Raw genomic sequence first — 10,619 nt, forward strand, 5'->3', positions numbered from 1 at the left:
TTTTACCCTTCTAATAAAAATCATGAAACATATTTGTGATTTACAATATCAAATAGTTTCAATTAATTCACCAAAAAGTATAAATAAAAAAACTAATCTATTTAATGTTTGATTTCAATTATGAAAGTGCTTTAAAAAACAAAACTACCCTCACACGTTTTGGTGTAAGGTGTGTGTGTGTGTGTGTCGTGTGTTCATAATGTGTGTGTTGTGTGTCTGAAACGTGCGTGATTTTGCATGCGTGCATGTGTGTGCCGGGGGTGTAGCATATTGGGAAAGTGGCTACATTTAATTGGACCATATATGAGAATGAATATAGTCACTGACCCGCCTTTATTGCAGTAAACTCTCTGAAATATACTTTAGTTATTCTATTAATTTTTATCTTTTAAACACTCAACAGAACAGACTTAACGGAGTGTGACGGTCATCATCAATTTAAAAGGTGAAAGACAAGGATAAGCGCTAAAATCTAAAAATGAGGCAATAATTTGTGAATTCAGCGATACTTCAACCACATTTATGCATTAAACTGTTATATTAAATGCATTACATAACAATGGTCTTACTTGTGCACATTCTGTTCAGGTACTTTTTCCCGAAACAAGGTGATAGGATAACAAAAAACTTTGGGTAAAATTTCCTATTTTTAAGGAGTTGTAACATATATCCTCCGCCAAACTCCCAGGTCCGAACCCTCCCTACAAACCCTAACTAAAATTAATCTCGTCTGTCATTTTTGAGGTTGTTGGATCCTCTGATATAAAATGGCTGGAAATCAAGCAGCTATATCTCTACTCACCAACATAGCACGTGCTGCCTTTGGTGTGGGTGTAGCAGCCACAGTAGTCAACTCCTCCATCTACACGGTCGACGGCGGCTAACGTGCAGTCCTCATGGACCGTCTCCATGGCATCATTGATCAACCCACTGGCGAAGGAAGGGACCCACTTTCTCATCCCTTTTCTCCAAACCCCTAACATTTTTTATATCCGTACTAAATATACATTCTCGTCAATCTTAGGTACTAAAGATCTTCAAATGGTTAATCTAACCCTTAGGGTTCTTTCTCGACCCGATGAAGCTAAACTCCCAACAATTTACAAAGAGTTAGGCGTTGAGTATGACGAGAAAGTTCTTCCATCCATTGGTAATGAGATTTTGAAGGTCGTGGTTGCCCAGTTTAATGCTGATGAGCTCCTTACCGAGCGTCCTAAGGTGTCTGCATTGGTTCGCGATAGTTTGACCCAACGAGCTAAGGATTTCAATATTCTTCTTGATGATGTGGCCATAACGCATTTGTCTTATGGTAATGAGTTTTCTAGAGCTGTGGAGGCCAAACAGGTGGCACAACAAGAGACTGAAAGGTCTAAGTATGTTATGGTCAAAGCGGACCATGAGAGACGTGCTGAGATTATTAGGGAAGAAGGTGAGAGTGAGTCTGCTAAGCTAATATCATATGCTACCAAGGAGTCTGGAACCGGGTTGATTCAGTTGAGGAAGATTGAGGCTTCCAAGGAGGTTTCTGCCACTTTGTCTAGGAGTTCAAATGTTGCCTACCTACCAAAGGATAACAATTTGCTTCTTGGACTCAACCGTTGAATTAAATTGTGGGTATGAATTTATTCCTTTATTACTCGAAAATTATCTTGAACACTGTTTGGTTACATCTAGTACAGCCGGTTTGTAGTGCTAGATATACTAGCTTAAATCCCGTGCGATGAACGGGTTCCCGTTAATATTTAAAATTTTTATTTATCCCGTCATATTATTATTTTAAAATTATTATATAATTATATAATAATAATAAATTTATGAAAAAAATAATATAATAACTTGTGGTCGTAATTTAGTAGGATAAGTATACTATATCTAGTTGTTTAATAATTTAGTAGTTTAGTGGATATATAAAACTATTTATTTAATTTTTTAATAAAAGGATAAGTTGGGATTGTAGTTTAGTAGAATAAGTACACTTGTGTGTAGTAGATTAATAGTTTAGTAGTTTAGCGGATATGTAAAACTATTTGTTTATTTTTTTAATGACCAAAATTAGAGAATAACCTTTGAACCAAATTATATCCCATTCCGGCTATTATAGTATAAATATAGATAGCTTAAATCATGTACGATGCACGGGTTCTCATTAATATTTTATTTATCCCGTCATATAATAATTTTAAAATATTTATATAAATATATAATAATAATAAATTTATAAAAAAATAATAGGAAAACATGAGGTCGTAGTTTAGTAGGATAAGTAGTTTAACAATTTAGTAGTATAACGGATATATAACGCTATTTGTTTTAATAATATGATAAGTTGTGATTGTAGTTTATTATGATAAGTAGACTATGTGTAGTTTTTTAGTAATTTAGTAGTTTAGCGGATATATAACACTATTCATTTATTTTTTAATAACCAAAATTAGGGAATAACCGTTGAACCAAGTTATACCCCATTCCGGTTATTATAGTATAATATATATATATATACCGGTAACATTGATCGGTAAAACGTACGCCTTTATTATGTTACATATATATAGTCGTGTGTTCTGTATCTTTTTCGATCGGATGGTTGTGGTACAAACTAGATCCAAATCTTTTTACCTTGTATTAGTATTTTCATGAATTTTATTATATTTAAGATGAAGCATTTACTCAGTGATGCTAATTATCCCAGTTTATTGTTGGGCTCTACTAGGCATGGTATCACTTTCCTCTCATACAGTCATGCTAATTATTAGATTGACTAATTTGATTCCATTGTGTTTGTCAGGGCAAGGTTTGCATCATTTTTATCAGGAGGCTGCTGATGGCCTTTTTCTTCTTCTATCGTTGCAAATCCCTCCACCTGAGACTTTGTTGTTTAATTAGTAGGCTGTCGAGCATTAGGAGGACTTGATAATTAATCAGTCAACAACTTTTGTACCTTTTTTTATGCGAGGAGAACTATGTTTCTAGGACTCATGTTCTTTTTTTGGCTACGCTTCTATCTATGTTATATGCAATAAGGAGCACACTAGAGTATTTTACAAACTATTACTCCCAAACAAGGCTCTGTTCTATTTATATACGACTAGAAAAAAGTAGATATATCTCTCTACTAGAGTTGCTTTTCATCCAATTTTTATTATCTTTTCTTTTTTTGAGTTATATTTATGTAATTCTACATGCATATCCTATCACAATTTATTGCCCTTGTAAATTAATTTTTTTCACGTTGATGGCCAAATCAATAAAACCACATTTATATGACTACATATGTATTTTATCTATTTTGGTGTAAAACTCATCTACAAACTAACTCTAAAAATTACTATATCATTTTGTTTTCATATAAACAATATACCAAATTCGATATCACACCAAATTTTTTAAAGTTTTTATAAATTTCTGTGTTGTCCTTAACTACTTTACTAAAATAAATTTGTTCTATTTATAGTATATTATTTTTTTACTTTTAACTTTATTTTTATATTTTGATAATAAAATAATCTATGTTGACGGGGGAATTTGGGAGCAATAAAGTTTGAGGTTCGTAGCCGAAAATAAGATCTGTGACTGTGATTCTTCGTCGGAAGACGTGAACAGCACTCGTCGGATTTTATGAACAGTGTTCATCGGAAAGTATGAATAGCGTTTGGTGGTGGTGATTATTGGTGGCTGAGATTTCTTAGGGTTAGTGGTAGCTCATTTGCGCTCTCGCTTCTGACCCCTTGCAATTTGCCTACGTATCTATATTTATAGGGAATCAAGCCAACGTACTTCTTGGGGAACAAGAAACCTAATGGGCTTAGATCTCTTGTCCCGAGACCCAGTAGGAAACCTATTGGAAACCTTCTTCTACTAGCTCTAGGAATGTCCGCCGATGAGGCCCAACCACTAAGGCCCAAGGCTCACCCATGGCTTCGAGACTTCACGGATAAGGCATCTCCCTAGCCAAGAATAACCCTCCACTTCCAGCTATTTCTCTAATTCATGGACACAGGTATAGCTGTGGTTCACCCCAAATATTGGACGCATCCTTGTCCCCTGGATAAGGAGCCCCTACCAGATTACTGGACAAGTGATCCCAAGCTTTTGGGTGCAAAGTGCAGGATACTCCGAAGTCTCCCAACGAGGACACCCGTTGACTATAGAGACAAAGTTCTTAAAGCACACACCAGAATTCACCCCACATCGATAATGAGGACCTCATCGACTACAGGAGGAGGCCTTCTGTCCAGACATACCCCTGGAGGTCTCTGACCATGCACACCGCCTTCCTGTGGTTACATTATAGGAAGGACATCTTTAATAGAGTACCTGCAGCAAATACGTTAGTAATAATCATCTCCATCTTCTTTGAATCCTCAAGAAAAACCATCCAAGCAGCCGATCCAATACTTTATTAATTTACTTCTTTTTCAAGGGTGCGCCCTATAATCCTCAAAAGACCAAACAGACTCCTTCTGAGGGCGCGCCTCCTTCTGACAAAAAAGGGTCAGCCAATTCCTCCAAACAAGTAGTTGACAAACCAACCTTATGGGTCCAGGGCGCACCTTATCTGATTCAATTAGGGCGCGCCTTCTGACTTTAATATTTAAGGAAACTGGCTTTGTTAATTCCTCAATCTTAGGTGCACATATCTCAATTTTAACCATATTATCTGACTCTGACTCAAAGTAACGTTTATACCAAATTTCAGGCATAACACCTACCCCCCAAATTCCGTGTGCTATTGAAAATGGGATTGGAATTTCTTATCTTTGTTTAAAATTTGTATAAATCAGCATATTCTCATCATTATCTTATAAGGCGCGCCACCAATACGGCGCGTCCTCTGGAAACTTAGAGTTTCTTTATCATCATATATTCTTATCAAATCCCTGTAACCCCGAAGAAGGCGTGCCATCATGAGGGCGCGTTCTTGGAATTCCAAGCAATTTTTAAAATGGGTCCCCTTATTTCTCGGGGATCGTGATCATCCTGATTGACTCGATTTGATTTGAAAACTGTCACTTTTTCATCTATAAATACAAGTAACTTTTCATTGTTTTACTTTTACTTTTAGGTTTATCCTCTCTTTCTTGTTAAATAGTGCCGGTGATTTCAATCAAAACTGCTTGGTTCCTCAACATTTTTTGATTCTTTTCCGGTAAAATTCTTAAGCAATCAGAAAGGTACACAAATCCCTTCTTCTTTCACAATTTGGTGATGTAATGGTTAGTGCATGTAAGAAAATCTGTCCATCTTCTTATATTAATTGTTCTTGATATGTAATATATAGTGTATGTATATGTGTATATATATTGTGTGTATTCAGATTTTTGCAATTTAGACCCGAAATCATAGGGTTTTGAATTTCAAATTTATGATCTTAAGAATTTCAACAGTTATTATTGTATGCCCAATTTGGGTTCAGAGTGCGTATATCACGGTATTTGTTTAAAGCTCGCCAATAGCTTAGGGCGCGCCATCATGTGTATCCTTCAATAGGGATGTTGGATTTCAAGTACAAAACATGACTTAAGGTGAGCTTTATCTCTTGATAGGACACGCCTTTCCTTCAGTAACTATTTTTCTGTGCTGTAATAGACACAACCTTTTCCGGGCGCGCCTTCTTAGTGCAAGAAGGCGCGCCTTTAAAAATTGATAGGATAGATGCTTTTTACCCTACTTCGATATATATAACTTCTGAATGGAGCGTGCTATCTTCTCAGTGCATGCCATCTACTATCCGCTTTTCATATTTTCTTTTCCTTTTTCTGAATTGGACGCGCCCTTAATGTTTTTTCTTTTCTTTTGATAGCTGGAAGACGAGGACGCGTCTTCTCCTTTTCACCCTTTCAAGGAATTTATCTCAAACCTTGGAATTTACTCTCCTTCTAATACTTATTTCAAACCTCAACCCCTAAATGCTCACCACACTCCCGAGTTTTTAAATCGAGTGGCGGGCCTCGTTCAAGATTCCAAAGAAGGAAATTTAATGGAAAATTCTCCAAATAGTTCCTCCATGGAAAACATCCCTTTATCTCGGGGACATGGCAAATAAAAGCTAGTTGAAAAAGAGAGATCTTTTGCTCCTGTTGAGACAGAATTTGATGACGATGATTGGTTGGATTCTTTGAATGAAGAAAGATATAGGAGCACGGAGATTGGGGTCAATGTTAGTGCAAGCCCATCAAAAGTTTCTTATAGGGAAATCTCCTCTAGTCCATCTCAAGGCGCGCCTACTTCCCCTAATCCTGAGGGCACGCCTGAGGAGATCTTATCACCTCTTCATGATGAGATGAACATTTTCGACGAGGATACCTTCAATTCTCTACTTCTCCAACACCTTCACCCACACCATTTGTTCACTGTGAAGTTTCTGACAACAAGTTGAATTTTGATTGGAGTAAGTATGAAGTTTGCACAGAGGCCATGAAGAAGAGTTTCATAAAGGAGCAGGGCAAGCTATTCTATGTGGGGCTTTCATCTAATTGTTTAGATGAACAATTAGAATGGTTAATGGAATACTATGATATAGAAGGGATATGGGCATGCCCTCTGAGCATGATGCGTCCCCATCTCTTCAATTATGGCAGGAATTTCAAAATTCCAAGGATGGTTACCAGCCCAAAGCTGGTATCTTTAGGTGTGGGCGTGCCTCTCCATCCCTACTTGAGGGATGTGATTGAGCTATATGACTTGGCCCCTCTTCAACTATTTCCCAACAGTTACAAGCTTGTCCTAGCTTTATACATCATGTATATGGACTTGGGATTTCTTACCCCTACCATGGAGGAAGTTAGTCACTTCTTCAGTCTAAGAAAATATGATCATGGATACTACTATCTGGTGGTAGACAAACAACATAATAAGAAGGGATTCTCATCAGGCAAAGTCATCCATGAGAAGGGATGAAAGGAGAATTTTTTCTATTTGTATGATGTTCCTAGGGCTAGGATCCAGTTTAACACAGATCCAAGTATGGGCGCGCCCTACTTATTATTTTTTTTTATTTTCATCTTTGTTCTTTTGTTCTCATGTTATTTTTCCCTTCTATACCAGAAAAGCCCACCATGGACGATCGTTAGGGTGCGCCCAAAGAAAGGGCAAAGGCCATGCTTAAGATTGCTGCGGAGAGGTGGAATTTGAAGATACTTGTCACTGAATCCAATCTAATGCGAGTTAGTATTCTATCTTGTCGTGTTGGGACTAAATGTAGATACACAGAGTTTAGGAAAGGCGTTCCCCTTAATCATGTTGTTAAAATTGACAATGATGAGGAAGAAGATGAAGAAGAACATGAAGACAGTACCACTCAAAGTGAACCCCCTTAGGTTTGAACAATGATAGTATTTTGGAAGGCGCGCCCTCCTTTTAGGACGTGTCTTATATATATGTTATCTTGATATTACCTTAGTTTCTTTACTTGTATATTGTACATTGTACTTCATTTCCTTCGTATTTTTATTTATTTTTACCTGCTACTTTTTTGCATATCATATGTTTTAAGCCTTCATTAGCAGATTTGATACCATTTGGGCGTGCCCCAAAGTCTAGACATGCCTTGTTGCTACGTTTACTAATATTTTTCATATTTTTTATGCAGAAATGGCTCCTCCCAGGATTCCCAAATCATTCGGATCACATACTAGCGATAAACCTAAGGCCAAGCCAAAGAAAGATACAGCCAAGGCCCAAACATCCACACCTACTCCAGTTCCTGTTCCTCAACAGTTACAAGCTTGTCCTAGCTTTATACATCATGTACATGGACTTGGGATTTCTTGCCACTACCATGGAGGAAGTTAGTCACTTCTTCAGTCTAAGAAAATCTAATCATGGCTACTACTATCTGGTGGCAGACAAACAACATAATAGGAAGGGCTTCTCATCAGGCAAAGTCATCCACGAGAAGGGATGAATGGAGAATTTTTCTATTTGTATGACGTTCCTAGGTGTAATATATAATAGATGATGTCAAAGATTACTGGAGCTAATAATATCATCAACATCTATGATCTGAGTATATCAGAAGAGTTGAAGGCAGCAGGCAAGAGCAGAATATCAAAGGATGGAAGATTTCTGAATATAAAAGCTGGCTCTTTGTCAAGTTAAAGGATAGGGATGTTAGCTAGAAATCCTAATCCAGATTTGCTGAAACTAATAGAGGCTTTAGCTGACACCCACATTCGAGAAGAATTGGAAATACTTATACAAATTAAGAACATAATTGAGAAAGAATCAGACAGCTCGGTCTTTACTTAATTATTGTAAACTGTCTAATGTATAAGTGTTGTATCAGCTTTTGTATCATTTTATTTTCATTCTTTAACTTGGGTTTAGTCTTGTTAACAGGCATGAATTTATGATAAGCAATCTTCTCACAAATTGGGGGAGATTGTTGTGCAAGACATGCCTGTATCATAACAAGATTAAGTCATATTGACAACCCTAAGATTAGTTGTATTGTAACCTTAATCTGTAATTCATACTTGTAACACTTAATGTCTGTAAAATGTAAATGGAGCAGACTGGAGCATTTTTCTCTAAACAGTGTCAAGCCTAAGAATTCTATCTGGAAGAAGATCAAGAAGATCATGCCTCAGAAGAATTATGAAGAAGATTGGAGTTGAATAAATCTGTTTGGTATAAAACATTCTAAGTCAAGATCTCTACAAGTCACATAATTAGCGTTATAGAGAAATCATTCGAGAACTCCAGAATGACTTATCGAGAAGTCATTTAAACTCCAGAGAGTACCGACGGATGAGTAACATCTACCCGACGGATGAGCAATATCTACTCGACGGATGAGGAATGTCTACTCGACGGATAAGCCATCACTACTCGACGGATAAGCAACATCCACCGGGTGTAGAGAACTCAGGAATTATCTGTCGAGAACTCAGAGATATCAAAAAGTATACATTCATTAGAGAACTCTGAGTTATCGATAAGCCAAAGTCCATTAGAGAACTCTGAGTTATCGATAAACCAAAATTCACTAGAGAACTCAGAGTTGTCGATAAGTCTAGGAAACAATGAAGTTTCAGAGATATCGACAAGCCAACATGCCTATTGAGATGTCGAGTTCTCTACAGCTTAACTGAAGATCTCGAAGTGAAGAAATTTCTCTAAGTACCGAATTACAGAACAGTTCAATATCCAAGGTTGCAAATCAACAAACAATTCACACAGCTGGATTGACAAGTCTACAAAAAGCAGCTTGAGAGATGTGCAAGATCAATGACAAAGATTAACTGACAGAGGAGATTAAAGTTAACACGGGATGCTAAAGATATGCTAAGCCAGAAATTGAAGATTTGCTTTTCTATAAATAGAATGACAAGTGACAGTTTAGAAAAGCTAATAGCGTGTTTATTATCCACTGTGTAAACCAGCAGTTAACTGAGTTATAAAGTTAACACTGGTCCTCTAGTTAAAAAAAGAAGAACTAGAAGAATAGAAAAGTGTGTGTTCTCTCTCAAGAAAGTAGCTAAGTTCTAAAACAAGAACTTAGAGATTTTGTAGCAAAACACTGCTTGATTTTTAATATAAAATTAAGTGAGTTTTGAAGATCTTTGTTTTACATATTTGCACAGCTATTTATGTTTAACATCCATTCTACTAAATCATAAACAACAACCAACTGCTAAAGCCTAAGTCAATCGAAAATCAAACATTTAAGCCAAAACACATTCACCCCCCCCCCCTGTGTTGTATTCATATCTAACAAGTGGTATCAGAGCAAAATCTGAAAGTAAACAGATTAGATCTTAGAAAAATGAATACACAGAAAATCAGTAGTATCAAGATTCCTCCCTTTGATAAGGCCAATTACACTTTATGGAAAAAGAAAATGTTGCTGTTTATAAGAATGGCCTATCATCTCTACATTGGTATCCTCAAGAATGGGCCCTTCACTCCTGTAGTTAGAGTTGAGGAAACCACAGATGGAGATATGGTTATTCCAGCTCATTATGCTCCCAAGGATCCTTCTGAGTATACTGAACCTGAAAGAGAGAAAATTTCCCTAGACAGTGCTTTGCAACTGATACTAATTGAGTCATTTGACAATGTAATGTATAATAACATTGTCAACTGTGACACTGCTAAACAGATCTGGGAAAAGATTGAAATACTTTGTGAAGGAACTGAGGAGGTTAGGTCAAATCAAAGAAGGATATTGATTTCTCAGTATGAGGGTTTTATGGCTAAACCAAATGAGGGTATTACTGATGTGTTTGAAAGGTTTAATAAGCTGATAAATGACTTGCAGCTTCATGATAAATTTTATGATATTGACGAAGTGAATTTGAAATTCTTGCTCACTCTTCCTGACCATTTGAAACAAAAGATCTCTGCAATCAGAGAAGGAAGGGATCTGAGTAGAATCACACTGGAAGTGCTCTATGGGGTTCTGAAAACTTATGAACTTGAAATGATTCAAAAGAAGTCATTAAGGGCTGGTCAAGGATATGTAATGGATGGCTCAAGTGCACTGATTGTGAATGATGGCCAGACTTTTAATGATGAGCAAAGATTCCCAACTCCAACAACTTCTACAAGTGAGAAAAGAGTCAATGACACTAAAGAGCAAGTCATACTGGAATTGAATGAAGAAGATGAGTTCTACA

The 10,619-nt window shown here is 36.7% G+C and overlaps 1 pseudogene; it reads left to right on the forward strand.

Moving 5' to 3' along the window:
• Positions 1 to 767: 767 nt before the first annotated feature.
• LOC141675153 (prohibitin-3, mitochondrial-like) lies at positions 768 to 1,602 on the forward strand (annotated as a pseudogene).
• Positions 1,603 to 10,619: the final 9,017 nt, after the last annotated feature.

Source organism: Apium graveolens, chromosome 7 (genome assembly GCF_009905375.1).
Source record: "Apium graveolens cultivar Ventura chromosome 7, ASM990537v1, whole genome shotgun sequence".
Classification (NCBI taxonomy): domain Eukaryota; kingdom Viridiplantae; phylum Streptophyta; class Magnoliopsida; order Apiales; family Apiaceae; genus Apium; species Apium graveolens.